Source organism: Bombus vancouverensis, unplaced genomic scaffold (assembly GCF_051014615.1).
Source record: "Bombus vancouverensis nearcticus unplaced genomic scaffold, iyBomVanc1_principal scaffold0038, whole genome shotgun sequence".
Lineage (NCBI taxonomy): Eukaryota > Metazoa > Arthropoda > Insecta > Hymenoptera > Apidae > Bombus > Bombus vancouverensis.
The window spans coordinates 386265-406222 of NW_027468929.1; the positions used below are offsets into that span (position 1 = coordinate 386265).

At 40.0% G+C, this 19958-nt stretch overlaps 1 protein-coding gene and 1 long non-coding RNA gene across 2 annotated transcripts in view; one reads left to right on the forward strand and one right to left on the reverse strand.

Annotated features, from left to right (window-relative positions):
* The window catches only part of LOC143304516 (omega-amidase NIT2-A-like), a 165276-nt gene that overhangs the window by 14954 nt on the left and 130364 nt on the right, over positions 1-19958 (forward strand). The gene's annotated exons all lie outside the window — the stretch shown is intronic.
* Positions 569-8049, reverse strand: LOC143304518 (uncharacterized). The gene is made up of 3 exons (XR_013061176.1): positions 7911-8049; positions 7587-7808; positions 569-1023 (listed from the first exon to the last, which is right to left on the reverse strand). It is a non-coding gene; the product is annotated as an uncharacterized LOC143304518 (long non-coding RNA).

Consider the following 19958-nt stretch of genomic DNA (forward strand, 5'->3'; position numbering starts at 1 on the left):
ATCAAAGCCATGTGTCCTGGGTTTTGGTTATGGTGTATGCAAATTCGTCGGGCGGTAAGTTTGCCAAGCTTAAAGCGTTCTCTATTAGTTTCTTTTGTGTGGTGTATCTTTGTGTCAGTGTATCATGGTATAATGTTTTCATTTCTCGAGTTTATCAGAAATAGGAATAACCTTTTATAGAAAAAGAAAATTTTATATTTATATATATTTGTTAAGGAAATTCGAGGATATGGGAATACAAATTATTGCCTACATTTCCCACACAACAGTTATACATCTATATTACTCTCTGAAGAACGTCTTGCACGCACGCTGGTCGCCAACCGACTATCCTAGATTCTTCTAACATCTGGCAACAGTCTTTTGTCTCCACTAAGACCTTGACGCCCTCTGGCCCTTACACACACACTCTCATGTACAGTGTAAATGTATCACTTCCCTAACAATGTTATATTTTTTTCTTTCCTTTTTTTCTTCTTCCCCTTTTTCTTTTTTTTTTTGTTTTTTTTTATTGTTAAAACCTTTGTTTTATTTTAGGTTTTACGTGCTTGTTATCAGTGAAAATAAATATTATGAATACTACTTGGATTGTAATTATATACATATATGCGTACGTATTGGTAAGTAGTATAAATGAGATTTGTTTTATTGTTATAAATATATAAGTATATATCATCAATAGGAATAAATATCACAAATGTACCTTGTTTTCGAGTATATATATATATATGTGCGTGCAATGGTAAATATGACGGCTTATTTTTATGAGTCACTTGCATTATCAATGGAAGTGAATGTTATAAATATCGCCTACTTTACAACATGCGTGTATATATATATATAGTGGTGAACATAAGTGAAAATTATATGCATAGTTATAAATGTTGTTTGTTTACAGGTGGATAGCATCAGTGTTTGGTTTCGTGAGTGGCGTACAAATACTTTACAGTTCCACTGTGTGGATGGCTATTCATGTTCTTCCATCCGTCGTTCAGAAAATGGTTGATGAGTTCGCCATCAGTTCTGTACACACATATAAAAATAGTTAATGTATATATGTAGTATCGTGAGTGAGAGGCCTGGGAGTTGGCGGGTGAACCGCGTGGAATGTCGCGAGAGCCGAGGCGTTTGTTTTTGATCGCGTAGTTTTGGAAAGAGGAGACCTACGTGATCTTGGCCACGAGCGGTTGCCAAAGGACGGGAAAAAAGGAATCAACAAACAGAGTTTGCGAATGGCGTTGCCGAGAGAGTGTTGATTGCATTTTGTGAAAGTCGAGTCGTTATCTAATTATTTAGTTGTGCTGTTTTCTGTACGTTTGGTGTGAATAGTTCAGGTTGAACAACGATCGTCTTTTTCTGTCCGATTAACATCTGTATCATCCATTCCTTGTAAATATATTATATCACGATATTACATATATATATTATTTATTTTTTTTTATATATATAATTTTCGTTTGGATCTGTTCCTTTGTACGAATACTGTATCCCTGTATATAATATAATATATATAATATGTTATAATTATGTTAGTTGTTATTTATTATATATATTTTCCTTAACTCTCTCCCCCATTTTCTTGTGTGTGTTTTTTTTTATTAGTACCTAACATTGCTATTATGATGCTGTATTGTATTGCATTGGCTGTTATTTGTATGTGCGCGCGACAAATTTTTCAACATGGTCGCTCGCGTGTCTCTTTGGTATGGCGTTGGTTTAATGTCAACAGTAACGTGTTGTTGAAATAACTAATTAATTGTTAATCACTATAATTTTATTTAGTAGTGTTTCGTAATATTGTTTTGTGTTTCGTGATATTGTGTGTGTCAATACCGTGTGCTACTTTAATGCGATAGCATGGATTGTATTGTTACCGAATTTCAATAGTCATTGTTTCGATTATACGTGACTTGCATTTATGTAAGTCTCGTTTAATTTAGTTAATGTTTTGTGTATTGTGTTACCAGTTATTTCGTGTAGCATAACTTTATTCCTTTGCACTGAGTTCAGTCATGTCTTGTCGTTAATATTTAGTTAGTCTATCTTGATTAATATATATATTTAACAAATATTTAAGAAACAATGGCGAGTGTAGTGGAATCGTTGGACGAAGAAATGGTTTTGACATTGTCGGAAAAGCTTAAAGCATGGGATGCGAACTTTCGCGATATGAGTGCAGAACTCGCCGAATTACAAAGCGGCTTATTCGAACTTAAAACAAGAACCTAAAACACCCGTATCGCCGCCGACAACGCAACAAGAGACGGTCCAGCCGAGTGGACATACCCAGCCAATTAAGCTAAAAGATGCGATCGAATCGGTGCCAGTGTTTGACGGATATCGACCATCGGTATTCCACTTTTTAAGAGCTTGTGAGCGCGCGCGAAATATGATTCCCAGATATCAAGAACCTCAATTGGTAAAATTGTTAGTAAATAAGCTCCGTGGACACGCGCTCCTCGCCATCGAAGACACAGAATTAATGAGCCTAAACGGTTTCGGAAACAAATTAAAGGATCTATTCGGCCCAAAGAAATCTCTTAACGAATATAAAGGGGAATTAGGAACGATATTTCAACGACCCGGGGAAGACATATTACATTATATGGATCGCGTTAGAAATCTTAGATTGGCAATAATGGACGGAGAAAGAGGCGACTACGGCATCATATCCCCCGATATCCAAGATACTATAGATTGGGAAACGAAAGAAGCTTTCGTTAAAGGACTTCCGAACGAGGTATATGTGCGAGTAAAAATAGCAGGGTACCATACTTTAGAAGATGCGTATCGTCAAGCCGTCAAAGCAACACACGAATTGAAACAAATAACCGATAGAACGCGACCCCAACGACCGACACCCTCGAACTATTACAGACGCGACAACGCACATCCTTCGAACACTAACAACAATATCAGGAACAACCGCCAAGATCGAAGATCGCTACCTCCATCGCAGAATTTTTTGAATTCTACAAGACAAAATATCACGTGTAACTATTGCAAAAAACCCGGGCATCTAGTGAAAGACTGTTACAAATTTAAAGCCCGAGTAGATGCCGGATTAATCGTACCCTATGCTTCGAGACCATCGGGAAACCAAACACGTCCTTCGGGAGAATGGAGCGAGCCACGAAGGAACGATACGCCGAATCGCCCAAGAGTACAGGCGGCAACCAGGCGACCGGCGCCGACGGCAACAAACACAACAAGGACAGCCACCCCCGCGAGATCCACTCCACCACCCATAACGAGAGACAGAGCGAACGCAATGCCGACCATAAGATCGAACGAACAACCACTAAATATTGTGGGGGAGTCATCCCACAACCAAACGAGGTCACAGACAGAGAATCCAGAATCTCAAGGCAAAAGGAAAAGAGTGAAGCACAAGCAACCGGCGAAGGAAAATCATCAGGAGTTGAATTCAGATTCGGAAGGCGACCTCTCCGAATTATTTCAATAAAATTTAACGATTCCCCAACGACCCCAACTGCACGAATAGTTTCCCCAAATCTAAAGACTAAGACGAGTTTATTATTAGACTCTGGATCGGAAATCAACATTATCAAGAAACCTGCTATACTCGATGCAGCCATCATCGACGAAAAGGAATCAATCGAAGTGCGAGGAATTACGGCAACGAGCCTGGTCTTCTTAGGGCAGACGGTAATACAGGTTGCGGGCCATCCGGTTGTTTTTCATGTAGTCGATGATTCATTGCTAATCGATCAAGACGGAATCCTAGGATCCGAATTTTTTGCAGGTTGTAAGGCTCGTTTAGATTATGAGGGAAAACATATCAGATGGGGAAATATTTATATTCCCTTCGATACTAAAGAAAAAATAATTATACCGAAGCGAAGTTCAATAACGTGTTCGATTAATATCGCTAATCCAGAGATAAAAGAGGGATTTATTCCAAGAATCGAGCCGAACAAGGGAATCTATTTTGGTAATGCAGTTGTGAGGAATCATAAAGGTAAAGGTTACATAAGAGTAATAAATACTACTTCGAGAGATTACGTATTTACAACACCAACGATGGTAATTAAAGAATTTGAAAATTCCCCCCTCCCCCGCTTCCTAGGACAGCGTGCAATACAGTTCTAAGATCGGAGGAAAGTAGATACGATAAAATAAATGAGTTACTACGACTCGAACATTTGAACGAAGAAGAAAAGGAAAATGCTAAAAAATTGATTCGTAATAATCAAGATAGGTTTCATATTCCAGGAGATACATTGGAAGCAACCGAAGTTCTGGAACATAGGATAATTACAACGGATAATATACCCATCAATACTAAACAGTATCGATATCCACCAATACATCGAGAAGAAATAAATCGACAGGTCCAAGAACTACTAGATACGGACGTAGTGGAACCATCAATATCTCCATATAACTCCCCGTTATGGATTGTGCCCAAAAACCCGATTCGCAAGGAAAGAAGCGCTGGAGATTAGTCATCGATTATAGAAAATTGAACGATAAAACGATTGGCGATGCCTTCCCACTACCCAACATTACAGAAATATTGGATCAATTAGGAAGTGCAAAATATTTTTCCACGTTTGACTTGGCATCGGGCTTTCACCAGATCCGTATGTCACAGGAAGATGCCCACAAAACTGCATTTTCGACACCATACGGGCATTTTCAATTCAAAAGAATGCCCTTTGGATTAAAAGATGCCCCAGCAACATTTCAACGTTTGATGAATTCAATATTATCTGGTCTGCAAGGAATAGAACTATTCGTCTATCTGGATGACATAGTGATTTATTCCACGTCTCTCCAAGAACACGAAATTAAATTTAATAAATTAATGGAAAGACTGAGGAAAGCTAAATTACGATTACAACCTGATAAGTGCGAATTTTTACGACACGAGGTGAATTATTTAGGACATGTAATTAGTGAGGATGGCGTGAAACCCGACCCAAAGAAAGTCGAAGCCGTATCAAAATTTCCACGACCAAAGAGGGCGAAAAATATCAAACAATTTCTGGGACTAGCAGGATATTACAGAAGATTTATACCCCGATTTCCCCAAGGTCGCGAAACCATTGACACAACTATTAAAGAAAGACACTCCCTTTAAATGGACAGAAAATCAAGAAAACGCATTCAATAATTTAAAGACAGCGTTAGTGACGAAACCCATCCTGCAATATCCAGACTTTTCTAAACCCTTTAACCTTACTACAGACGCATCAGGATATGCAATAAGCGGTGTACTGAGTCAAGGGCCAATCGGAAAGGATTTGCCGATTGCGTATGCCTCAAGGCTATTAAATCCCGCCGAACAAAACTACTCTACCATAGAAAAGGAGTGTCTGGCAATTGTTTACAGCGCAATGCACTTCCGACCGTATCTTTACGGAAGAAAGTTTACCATCGTAACCGATCCTAAACCTTTAGTGTGGATGCATTCTATCAAAGATCCTACTTCAAGAATTTGGAAATGGAAATTAAAGTTATCGGACTTCGAATTTGATATTGTATACAAAGAAGGCAGGGCGAACGCAAACGCAGACGCATTATCTAGGAACCCTCCGGAAGTTTGTTTACCAATCAGAAAGAGAGAGGAAGTCTCACCGATTCGCTATCCTGTCTCAAAAAGATTCGAAATAGATACGTCAACCGAAGACTCTCCCATATTCGAAGCTAAACCACACGTCTTGCCTCAATCCAGTGATTCTAAAAATCAAGGAAAGGGTTTTACCCGAAAACATTTTACAATAGAAGAAACCCCCATAAAATATTTAAACCAAGCATTAGCAGAAATCGATGTAAGTACAGATAGAGAAATAACCAATCGAGAAAAAGAAGGCACGGATACAACAAGCGAAAAAGAGACCTCCACTGTAATTCCAGAACTAATTCAACAACGAGAAAAGGACACGAGACCTACGATAATTGCGGAACTAAGAATTTCAGAAACCCGAGACTCAATTGCGAGAGTAAATGACCATAAAGTAGTATTTATAGATATACATGGCAATCCGATAGATAAAGGAACCTTAGAAATGAAGGAAACGGGAAAATTACCTCGTTATGAAGATTTAATGTTAGAAAAAGCAAGATTGAATTACGATTCTGGAAAATACATTGTATTCCTACCGATAAAGGAAAATAGAAATATTCCAATAACACCAGAAAATTTATTAAACTCGCTAAGATCTCTATTAGACGCAGTAAATGAAAAACAGTTAACTTCGTTCAGCATTAGCAAAGGAAACTTGGAGGAAATACCCTGGCGATATACAATCAGAAAATTAAAGGAAATATTTATGGAAAAAACCTTAACCATCACCATTTGCACTGGGGAAGTAATTACCCCATCTGTGGAAGCGCGGAACAACATAATACGAGAAAAACATGAATCAAGCGTAGCAGGACACAAAGGAATAACAAAAACTTATCAAAGAATACGACAACATTACTATTGGGAAAATATGAAAAAGGAAATTCAAGATTACGTAAGAACATGTAAGGAATGTCAATTGAAGAAACTCACAAGAATAAAAGCAAAGCAACCAATGGTACTTACAGACACACCAGGTAAAGCGTTCGATAAGGTTAGTATGGATATTATAGGTCCATTACCAAAAACCCAAAAGGGAAACGAATATATATTAACTATCCAAGACTTATTAACAAAATACTCAATTGGGATTCCACTAGGAGGAATCTCTTCAGCCGAGATAGCGGACGTTTTTGTAAAGCGATTTATTTGTCGTTTCGGGTCACCGAGAGCTATTCTCACTGATCAAGGAACGAACTTTACATCCTCACTAATGAAGAAAGTAGCAAAGAGATTCCGCATCAAACAATATACCACGACGGCATATCATCCACAAAGTAACGGTTCAATCGAAAGACCTCACCACGTGCTGATAGAATATCTCAAATTATACATTGAAAATTCCAAAAATTCGGACGAATGGGTAGAATTAGCTATGTTTTCCTATAATACCTCTGTACACGAAGGAACGAAATTCTCCCCGCACGAATTAGTTTTTGGACATCTAGCCAGAGAACCTACTGGTGAAGTAATAATCGAAGAGAACATGGAACCAACTTACGCAGAATATCTCGAAGATCTGTTCGATAAAATTAACACCGTACAACGAATGGCAAGAGAAAATTTGATAAAATCCAAACTAAGATCAAAAGAATACTACGACCGACGAATCAACCCCCAAGATTTTAAAATAGGAGATTCGATATATTTACTAAAAGAACCCAGTAAAGGAAAATTCTCCGATCAATATACTGGACCATACAAAGTGCTAGAAATCTTGCAGAACCAAAACGTCAAGATCGAAGTAAAAGGGATTCCGCGAACGGTGCATTTAAACAAGTTAAAACTAGCGCATAATCGAAATAAGCAATGAATAAAGCGATTTCAGTGGACAACGTAGTGCGGTGGTATATGTTATAGTGCTGTTCGTCGAATAATACAGATATCGAACACCTAAAAGGAAAAAGGAAAATTATTATACGTGTTTCAATTATTGCTTAAATATAAAACGTGTTAACTCAATGAACAATTAACTAGTGAAAGTGAAAGTTACCTTGTGAACAAGTGATCAACATACAAGAAAGTGTACGTGCAAGTATAGGTTATGGATCATTGTTCGTGGAACACAATGTATGACAGCTACCTAAAATAAGTGAATAAATTAGTTTCAATTGTCTCGGTGCAAAATACAAGGTTACTAAATGTTATAACTATATTATGGATAAATCAAAAGGAGGTGTAACACTGTTCGTCGAATAATACAGATAGCGAAAACCTAAAAAGAAAAAGGGAAAATTATTATGTGTACTCCAATTATTGTTTGAATATACAACATGTCGATTCAATAAATAATTAAAAGAGGGGAAGTGAAAGTTACCTTGTAAACAAGTAATCATCATACAAGAAGGTCTACATGCAAAATAGGTTATGGCTCCCTGCTTGCGGAACACCATGTACCAGCTGAAAATAAACGAACGAATTAACTTCAATTGCCTTAATGCAAAGAGCAGCATCGCTAAATGTTATAACGGTGCTGTGGAGGCGTGGCACTGTTCGTCGAATGACACAGATTGCGGAAACTTGGAAAAAGAAAAGAAGTTTATTACGAGTGTTCCAATTACTGTTTGAATGTAAAACGTGTTAGTTCAACGAATAACGAAAACAGTGAAAGTGCAACTTACCTCGTGAACAATCAATCACCATACAAGGAAGTGTACATGCATGGATTTCGCAGATTAACAAGAAGAAATAAAATAGCTGATAAATATAGAAAGTGGTTAGAAAATAATTAAGATAGATTAATTGAGAGTTAGTAATAAATATAACCGGAGTAAAAGGATATTTTATTATGTATTAATCTACGTAGTATTGTTATATTATTATATCTAACATGTAGAAATGGATTTTGTACACATATATGTATATAATTCCAATCCAAGTAGTATTCATAATATTTATTTTCACTGATAACAAGTACGTAAAACCTAAAATAAAACAAAGGTTTTAACAATAAAAAAAACAAAAAAAAAAAAAGAAAAAGGGGAAGAAGAAAAAAAAAGAAGAAAAAAAAAGGAAAGAAAAAAAATATAATATACATAAATATAAAATTTTCTTTTTCTATAAAAGGTTATTCCTATTTCTGATAAACTCGAGAAATGAAAACATTATACCATGATACACTGACGCAAAGATACACCACACAGAAGAAACTAATAGAGAACGCTTTAAGCTTGGCAAACTTACCGCCCGACGAATTTGCATACACCATAACCAAAACCCAGGACACATGGCTTTGATTGTTATTTAATAAGGTTTTGGGTTTATAAAATAACGATTCACTTAGATTCGTTTTCTCCAATATATTTCAGTCTTATAACACGTCTTACCACACAGGAATCTCCAAGTCAATAGAACAACGTGGTCGACTTCTAAGACAAAAGAGCGTCGTTAGAAGTCGTACCAACTTAGCTTGTAGTAAGCAGCGATCGTACCAACTTAACATTTCTCAACACTCCCCTTTGATCGCTAGTTTCTACAAGCCCCATAGCTTTGGTAAATTGCTGAGTCTTAATCCTATTTAGGCCTTTGGTGAGAATGTCAGCCACATTCTCAGGACTAGGTACATAAGTATAATCTAGTATCCCCCTCGATACGTAGTTCTTAACGTAAAAGTAACGCACTTGGACGTGCTTAGAACTCTCAGCAACTATTTCGTCCTTTGACCATGAAATAGCTCCGATATTATCGCAGAATATCTTGCAGGGGCGAGGGCAATATGACAGTTGACCCAATTCCTTTAACAGTAAAGAAATCCACACTGTTTCCCTTGCTGCTTCCTGCATTGCCACAAATTCCGCTTCGCACGTCGATTGAGCTATAATCGGTTGTTTTTTGGATAGCCAGGATATCGCACCACCAGCGAGTATGAACACATACCCGCTCCTGGATTTCCTGTCTACCGTACAACCCGCAAAATCCGAGTCGCAAAACACCTTCAGAGGTTGCCCGGTCCTTTGGTATACTAACTTCAAGTCTTTGGTCTTTAGTAAATATCTGAATACCCGCTTCACTGCTTTCCAATCGGATACAGTCGGATTCGCGCATCTTTGGCTTAGTTTCCCTATTGCACACGCAACATCAGGACGACTTACAGTAGCTACATACATTATGTGCCCCACAGCTTGTTCATATAATTTACTGTCGAAAGGCTCATCACGTTCAATATCAAAACCAGCCTCACATTCTCTAGCTAGCGGTGTCGACACTCCCACCACCCCAACCTCACTGGTAATGTCAAACAGATCCAGCATTTGACCTATCTGTACAGATTGATCGAATACTACAGTGGTGCTGTTTGGCTTACTCAGGTGGATGGACAGAAATTGAGTGTCTACACCTAGCATTCTAACATCTAATTTGTCCTTAATCCTAGTTTTGAATATCTCAATCCACTCATTCGTCCCAAACACAAGGATGTCGTCCACATACACAGCTACAATAAATTTTTTAGACGCATCCACATACACACATGGACCACTCACGCATGGGTTCAGACTCATACCTCTTAAAATGCTATCGATGTGTCTAAACCACATTCTTCCAGCTTGCTTCAGTCCATACAGGCTCTTTTTGAGCTTACACACAAATTTAGTTCTGTCTTTACCTGCAACTCTAAAGAGTTCTGGTTGCTCCATGTATGTAATATCGTGATGTAATATGTTTACAAAAAGTGGACAATAGAGATGTTAATCAGACAGAAAAGACGATTGTGGCTTAACTTGAACTATTCATACTAAACGTACAGAACACAGCGCAATCCACACTCTCTCGGCAACGCCACTCGCAACCTCCGTCTCCGCTCGACTCGCACTCGGCTTCTCCGCTCGCACTCTGTTTCTCGACTCGCACACTGTTTCTCGACTCGCACTCTGCTCCGCGACTAACACTCTCTGGCCGTTGTCCCATTCTATTGCCCTTTTCCTAGGCCCACCGCACACGTGTTCTGCAGACGCTCGTGGCCAGGGTCACGTAGGTCTTTTCCACGAAACTATGCACTTGAAAAGACCGATGACACATTGATGGGCCCGACGGCGCCTCGGCTCTCGCGACACTGTTCATAGTTCGTCCGATATTTCCCAGGCCTTTCGTCCACGATACTACATGTATATATCCTCATCCAGAAGGCTGTTGAGATACCCACATTCCACATCGATGTGCCCGTAAACCCACTCATTTTCCGCACATAGAGCAAGCAGAATTCTTAGAGTTTTGCGTTTTACTATTGGACTAAAGGTTTCTGAATAATCTACTCCAGGCCTCTGCCAGAATCCCCGAGCTACTAGCCTAGCCTTATACCTATCAGGGTCTCTCTTTATCACAAGCACCCACTTACAGTCTATAACGTTTTTATTTAAGGGTCTTTGCACAATGTCCCACACATCTTTACTTTTTAGATTGTCTAGTTCCTTCCTTATTGCATCAGTCCATTTTTGAGCGTCTGGCCCCCTCAGGGCTTCATACACATTCACAGGTACACACACGTTTTGAGCTTTACAAACAGTCGCAGTGTGAGCACAACAATCACATATTCTTGGTTTATGTAGTCTTGCCGACCTCCTCGGCACAAACGGTACACTCACAGTATTCACTGGATTGTCCTCACACGTTAAACTGCCCATAAAGTAGTCGGTTTCCCCTTCGTCGTTTTCTCCGTCACTCTGTGTCTCGACGTCAGTTTGACCGGCTTCTCCCCTATGTTCAAAGGTTTCTACATCCCATATCCATTCCGAGGACTTATCCTTTATATGGTTCGTTTTCGCCTTAGCGCTCTTGTAGGGAAACGTGTTCTCCTCGAACCTGACATGACAGGATATTATCACCTTTTGGATCTTCGGTAGGTAAATTCTATAACCTTTGACCTGTCTGTCATATCCCACAAATATCCCCTCATCCGCTCTGCTCTCGAATTTTCCTCCGCTTGGACTCTTTAGATACCAGACTCTGCATCCAAACACTCTCAGTCTGTTTATCTCCCCTTGGAGGTCACATCCCTTACCCTTCCATAATTCCAGTGGGATCTTGTCTCCGATGGCAGCGGATGGGCATAGGTTTCTTATGTGGCATGCCGTGTTCACAGCCTCCCCCCACAGATAGTCAGGGAGTCCAGATTGGATGAGTAAACATCTGGACATCTCGACCAAGGTTCTGTTCGCTCGTTCGGAGACCCCATTTTGTTCAGGGTTTCTAGGAACAGTTTTCCTGTGTAAGATGCCTTTCTCCTTCAGGTAATTCTCGAAGTTTTCTCCTGTGTACTCACCCCCGTTATCTGTTTGAAGGGCACTTATCTTGGATTGGTGTAAAGCCTCCACCTCCGCCTGGTACTCCTTGAAGCACTTGAGTACTTCATTCTTCCTACTGATGATTCTGACGTGCATGAAACGAGAAAAATCATCTATGAACGTTACGAAATAATTACCTCCGCCCAGCGACTTGCATTGCGTTCTGCCACTAATATCGCTGTGAACTATTTCTAAAGGACGTTGACACATGTGGTGGGCTGTCTTCGGAAATGGTACTTTTGTCATTTTCCCTTTCACGCAGACCCCGCATGGTTCCTCATGTATCCTAGAGCCCTCCTTCACGTTCCTCACAGGGATCTTTCTCATCGCGTCCCCATGTAGATGACCTAACCTCTCATGCCATGACACGATACCTTTGTACGCCTTAGCTTCAATAACCTCGGCGTGGTCGTCATCATTTCCAGGTTCTTCTTGATCGTTCTCCATGGAAACGTTTGCTACATGCCTCTCAGGTCGTATTGTCTCTAGGTAGTACACGTTGTCTCCTACCTTTGAGTTAAATACCACATCCCCATCATCATGTGTGCCGACGGCCTCATCCTTCGTACACACTGTGGTGACGCCTTTCACTGCCAATTGCCTGATCGAGATTAGATTTACATCTAATTCAGGCACCCACAGGGCGTTCGACAAGGATAGACTCCACCCGCCACAGGCTTTGGTCATCTTCACGACGATCGTGCCTTTTCCCTTGACTTCCAGGTAGCCCTTACCAATCCGGATCTGTCCAGTCGCAGGCACGAAGTCCACGAACCGATACCTATCCGGGGTCATATGGTTTGAGGCTCCCGAGTCAAGATAGCTGATCCTGTCCCTTTCCACGTGGTTGATAGATGATAAAGCCAGTGTGGAGATAAGTCCCTTGGATCTCGGTTTATCTTCCGATCCTTTCTCCACTTTGTTTTCTGGGTCTTTCTCTTCCTTGTCTTCTTTTCCCTCATGGCAGTTGTACGATATGTGGCCTCGTTTTCCACATTTATAGCATTTTTTATCCTTTGGGTTTTTGTGCTTTTTCTTAGCGCCATCTTGATTTTGTTGGGGCTTGGTCTTCGATTGTTTGCAAGCCGCCATTGCACTGTTCTTCTCGGAGGGACCCATGGCCGCTTCCATTCTCCTTTCCTCAAGTAGGAGATCGGATTTCACGACCCTCGAGGTTAGATTCTTATCGAGTCTTACCGTCCTAAGATATGTCGTGTAGTTTGGGTCCGCCACGAGGCCGGCTAAGATGAAACACGCCATCATGTGGTCTTCGATTCTTAAACTTGCGTTGGAAATTTTTTCGCACAGATTGTATATCTTTCCGCAGTATTTTGCGACGTCCATATCGGGGTTTTTTCTATGGTACCCAGTTCCCGTATGCATAGGACAGTGTCCATCGACGTGGACCTTCCATGGACGTCCTCTAGCGCCTTCCAACAATCCCTCGCTGTCTTCAAGGATTTAATTTCTCCGATATATTCGGAGCGAATATGTCGGAAAAGATATGCACGTGCCATGTTATCCTTCCTCATGCATTCTGGGTCCAGCCTTTGCGCTTCCGTAAATCCTGGTTCTATTGCCTCCCAGCAACCCAGGAAAATTAGCGAGGCTTCCGTCATTGTCTTCCAATACTCGTAATTCCCCTTTCTTAGGACCGGCTTCATATCGCTGTCCACATCACTTACTTTGTCGTGATCGGCCATGGCGTGGTCTCTTCTCGGATTGTCTTAGAAAACACAAAAAACTCAAAAAAATAATACCGTTTTTCCCCGCAGTTTACTGCTCTGGGCCCATAACCTGTTATTTAATAAGGTTTTAGGTTTATAAAATAACGATTCACTTAGATTCGTTTTCTCCAATATATTTCAGCCTTATAACACGTCTTACCACACAGGAATCTCCAAGTCAATAGAACAACGTGGTCGACTTCTAAGACAAAAAAGCGTCGTTAGAAGTCGTACCAACTTAGCTTGTAGTAAGCAGCGATCATACCAACTTAACATTTCTCAACATTGATCGCAGGAGAAGCGGTCCATATAGTCAAATGCATTCCGGTACAAGTAAAGGTACGACATACAACAAAATGCTACTCGGAACCTCAATCACCCCTATTATCTCAACGGAAATCAGGGGATCGATCAATTCGTGGTGTCGATTGTTATAATCGTAACGGGGATTTACGACCCCCGTTGACGTCTCTCCACGCGATTACGTCTCCCCGCGATTGGTCGAAGAAACAAGCCGGATATATATATATTTTAGCGTTGCTGGATTGGATAGGAATGTGAGATTTTTCGTTGTTTTATATAAATTTATTTTTACGTTTGACTGCTTCTTCTCTTTTAATTTCGCTGTAATAGTTTGCCGTTAGAACCGAAACTCAATTCATTTACTACGATGGATTCTCTTACCACGATTTTCTTGCCTTTTGAGTTTAATAATCGAGGATGATTCTAACGATCCTCTCTGTGTGGGACTCGTGTGATTTCGCAAGCCTTGCCCATAGACGGGTAGTATTTTACCAACAGTGGGAGGAGGAATGCGAGGATCGACGGGTGTTTTTTTGATAATCGAAAACACCGTTTGCACAAGCCAACACAGCGAACGATCCTTTGGTTAAATTTCCGAAGGGAAATTGTTCTGATATTTCTCTCTTACAATCGCATGCACGATGGCAAGAATATCGATTATTAGCAATGCCGGTATTGCTCTTAATTTTCGATTGACCCCGACGATGTATTTAATAGTCCTTTCTGTGCGGGATTTGTGTGATTTCGCTAGCCTTGCCCAAAGACGGGCAATATTTTGCCAACAATGGGAGGAGGAATGCGAAGATCAGTGGGTGTTTCAGTAGCTGAAAACACCGTTCGCACAAGCCGACACAGCGGACAACTCCTTTGTTTAAAGTTTAAACAATGATTCTATCTTCAAAACTGTTCACGAAAATAAAACGAGACCGATGATAGGAAGTTCTAATTCGATTCTCGAGGGCAACGAAATTATCAGAGAAAAAGGAAATTCTCAAAATTAATTTTCTTACCTTGAGGAGTAGGCGCTGTCTGGCGCCATTACCTCAGCTGCTCCAGTGGTCGTCGAAGTTTTTGCTGGGTTTATTACTTGAACTCGAATATAGTTTACTATCAACTTTTACTTTATTTATCTATTTCGATACAGACAGAACAATTTACTAACTGGATTAATACCGCAATTACAATGCGCGTTCAAAGATAAAATTTTCTTTTTACTTAGTCGCGGCTCTCTTTCCTTGACCGAAAAACTAAAGACCCCGAAGCGCAAAATGCTATACAAAATTTCTAAAGATGAGCGCAATAACGAACGTAGTAACAATGAGCTCAAAGAGTGAACAAAATAATTATGAACCGTAATAACGAAGATCGCAATAATAATGAACAAAGAATAATGAACGGTAATAACAATGATCACTATAATAATGAGCGAAGAATAATGAGCGTAATAAGAATGTTTACCAGAATAATAATGAGCAAAGAATAATGAACGAAGAATAATGTAATAAGAATGTTCACCAGAATAATAATGAGCAAAGAATAATGAACGAAGAATAATGAACGTAATAAGAATGTTCACCGGAATAATAATGAGCAATGAACGTAATAAGAATGTTCACCAGAATAATAACGAGCAATGGACGTAATAAGAATGTTCACCGGAATAATAATGAGCAATGGACGTAATAAGAATGTTCACCGGAATAATAATAATGAGCCCTGCTCTACGTTGCTTTGCTTATTTATAATGCCATCCCCCACGGGGTGGTGGTCCGCTGGGGGTACGCTTATGATTGTTTTTGCGATTTTGATGTTTTTCCCTTTCTTGTTGTTTCCCTAGGGTTCGGAGATCGACGTTCGAACAATGTTTGCGGAGGCATTTCCATCAGAGGTTCCTTATTATTATTATTTTTTTTCTTCTAAATGTCTTTTGTTTTTATGTATGATATATATATATATATATATATATATATATATATTTATATATTTTTTAAATGTGATATCTATTTTATGGTTGTTAAATATATGTATTTTAATTTTATATTTCCCCCTTTTTAATTGATTATATATATATATATATATATATATATATATATATATATATATTCCTGGAGTTTCAGTTATTTTCCCCTTTTGTAATTATTGTTATTTCCTGGTTTATTTAGAATTGTGTGTATATGTATTTTGTTTATTGGTTGGATCCGTTAATCGCCCTCGTTTTGTTAATCCTTCCTTTCGTTTCGTAGTGCCGTGTGTTCGTTTGCGCATTCAAATCCTTATTCGCGTGTTTTGTATAGAATGGTTTTCTTGTTCTTGTTACGGCGCGTGCGGAGCGCGGGACGTGACCACTGGAAATGTAATGCACTACCGTTTCAGCGTCGAAACAAGCGAAACTGGTCGCAAATCGCGATGATTTCGTCGATTTTGATGAGATCTAGCCGTCATTTCCTTCCCGTTGGAGTTATTTAGACGTTTAACCGCTCATTTTACTCCATTTTACACGCCAAGTGTAATGCACTACCGTTTCAGCGTCGAAACAAGCGAAACTGGTCGCAAATCGCGATGATTTCGTCGATTTTGATGAAATCTAGCCGTCATTTCCATCCCGTTGGAGATAATTCAACGTTTAAGCGCTCGTTGAACTCCATTTTACACTGCAAATGCAACGTACTACCGTTTAAGCGTCGAAACAAGCAAAATTGCTCGCAAATCGCGAAGATTTCGTCGATTTTGATGAAATCTAGCCGTCATTTCCTTCCCGCTGGAGTTATTTAGACGTTTAACCGCTCGTTGAACTCCATTTTACACTGCAAATGCAACGCACTACCGTTTAAGCGTCGTAACAAGCAAAATAGCTCTAAAATCGCGAAGATTTCGTCGATTTTGATGAAATCTAGCCGTCATTTCCTTCCCGTTGGAGATAATTCAACGTTTAAGCGCTCGTTGAACTCCATTTTACACTGCAAATGCAATGTACTACCGTTTAAGCGTCGAAACAAGCAAAATTGCTCGCAAATCGCGAAGATTTCGTCGATTTTGATGAAATCTAGCCGTCATTTCCTTCCCGTTGGAGTTATTTAGACGTTTAACCGCTCATTTCACTCCATTTTACACGCCAAGTGTAATGCACTACCGTTTCAGCGTCGAAACAAGCGAAACTGGTCGCAAATCGCGAAGATTTCGTCGATTTCGATGAAATCTAGCCGTCATTTCCTTCCCGTTGGAGTTATTTAGACGTTTAACCGCTCGTTGAACTCCATTTTACACTGCAAATGCAACGCACTACCGTTTAAGCGTCGTAACAAGCAAAATAGCTCTAAAATCGCGAAGATTTCGTCGATTTTGATGAAATCTAGCCGTCATTTCCTTCTCGTTGGAGATAATTCAACGTTTAAGCGCTCGTTGAACTCCATTTTACACTGCAAATGCAATGTACTACCGTTTAAGCGTCGAAACAAGCAAAATTGCTCGCAAATCGCGAAGATTTCGTCGATTTTGATGAAATCTAGCCGTCATTTCCTTCCCGTTGGAGTTATTTAGACGTTTAACCGCTCGTTGAACTCCATTTTACACTGCAAATGCAACGCACTACCGTTTAAGCGTCGTAACAAGCAAAATAGCTCTAAAATCGCGAAGATTTCGTCGATTTTGATGAAATCTAGCCGTCATTTCCTTCTCGTTGGAGATAATTCAACGTTTAAGCGCTCGTTGAACTCCATTTTACACTGCAAATGCAATGTACTACCGTTTAAGCGTCGAAACAAGCAAAATTGCTCGCAAATCGCGAAGATTTCGTCGATTTTGATGAAATCTAGCCGTCATTTCCTTCCCGTTGGAGTTATTTAGACGTTTAACCGCTCGTTGAACTCCATTTTACACTGCAAATGCAACGCACTACCGTTTAAGCGTCGTAACAAGCAAAATAGCTCTAAAATCGCGAAGATTTCGTCGATTTTGATGAAATCTAGCCGTCATTTCCTTCTCGTTGGAGATAATTCAACGTTTAAGCGCTCGTTGAACTCCATTTTACACTGCAAATGCAATGTACTACCGTTTAAGCGTCGAAACAAGCAAAATTGCTCGCAAATCGCGAAGATTTCGTCGATTTTGATGAAATCTAGCCGTCATTTCCTTCCCGTTGGAGTTATTTAGACGTTTAACCGCTCGTTGAACTCCATTTTACACTGCAAATGCAACGCACTACCGTTTAAGCGTCGTAACAAGCAAAATAGCTCTAAAATCGCGAAGATTTCGTCGATTTTGATGAAATCTAGCCGTCATTTCCTTCTCGTTGGAGATAATTCAACGTTTAAGCGCTCGTTGAACTCCATTTTACACTGCAAATGCAATGTACTACCGTTTAAGCGTCGAAACAAGCAAAATTGCTCGCAAATCGCGAAGATTTCGTCGATTTTGATGAAATCTAGCCGTCATTTCCTTCCCGTTGGAGTTATTTAGACGTTTAACCGCTCGTTGAACTCCATTTTACACTGCAAATGCAACGCACTACCGTTTAAGCGTCGTAACAAGCAAAATAGCTCTAAAATCGCGAAGATTTCGTCGATTTTGATGAAATCTAGCCGTCATTTCCTTCTCGTTGGAGATAATTCAACGTTTAAGCGCTCGTTGAACTCCATTTTACACTGCAAATGCAATGTACTACCGTTTAAGCGTCGAAACAAGCAAAATTGCTCGCAAATCGCGAAGATTTCGTCGATTTCGATGAAATCTAGCCGTCATTTCCTTCCCGTTGGAGTTATTTAGACGTTTAACCGCTCGTTGAACTCCATTTTACACTGCAAATGCAACGCACTACCGTTTAAGCGTCGTAACAAGCAAAATAGCTCTAAAATCGCGAAGATTTCGTCGATTTTGATGAAATCTAGCCGTCATTTCCTTCTCGTTGGAGATAATTCAACGTTTAAGCGCTCGTTGAACTCCATTTTACACTGCAAATGCAATGTACTACCGTTTAAGCGTCGAAACAAGCAAAATTGCTCGCAAATCGCGAAGATTTCGTCGATTTTGATGAAATCTAGCCGTCATTTCCTTCCCGTTGGAGTTATTTAGACGTTTAACCGCTCATTTCACTCCATTTTACACGCCAAGTGTAATGCACTACCGTTTCAGCGTCGAAACAAGCGAAACTGGTCGCAAATCGCGAAGATTTCGTCGATTTCGATGAAATCTAGCCGTCATTTCCTTCCCGTTGGAGTTATTTAGACGTTTAACCGCTCGTTGAACTCCATTTTACACTGCAAATGCAACGCACTACCGTTTAAGCGTCGTAACAAGCAAAATAGCTCTAAAATCGCGAAGATTTCGTCGATTTTGATGAAATCTAGCCGTCATTTCCTTCTCGTTGGAGATAATTCAACGTTTAAGCGCTCGTTGAACTCCATTTTACACTGCAAATGCAATGTACTACCGTTTAAGCGTCGAAACAAGCAAAATTGCTCGCAAATCGCGAAGATTTCGTCGATTTTGATGAAATCTAGCCGTCATTTCCTTCCCGTTGGAGTTATTTAGACGTTTAACCGCTCGTTGAACTCCATTTTACACTGCAAATGCAACGCACTACCGTTTAAGCGTCGTAACAAGCAAAATAGCTGTAAAATCGCGAAGATTTCGTCGATTTTGATGAAATCTAGCCGTCATTTCCTTCTCGTTGGAGATAATTCAACGTTTAAGCGCTCGTTGAACTCCATTTTACACTGCAAATGCAATGTACTACCGTTTAAGCGTCGAAACAAGCAAAATTGCTCGCAAATCGCGAAGATTTCGTCGATTTTGATGAAATCTAGCCGTCATTTCCTTCCCGCTGGAGTTATTTAGACGTTTAACCGCTCGTTGAACTCCATTTTACACTGCAAATGCAACGCACTACCGTTTAAGCGTCGTAACAAGCAAAATAGCTCTAAAATCGCGAAGATTTCGTCGATTTTGATGAAATCTAGCCGTCATTTCCTTCCCGTTGGAGTTATTTAGACGTTTAACCGCTCATTTCACACCATTTTACACGCCAAGTGTAATGCACTACCGTTTCAGCGTCGAAACAAG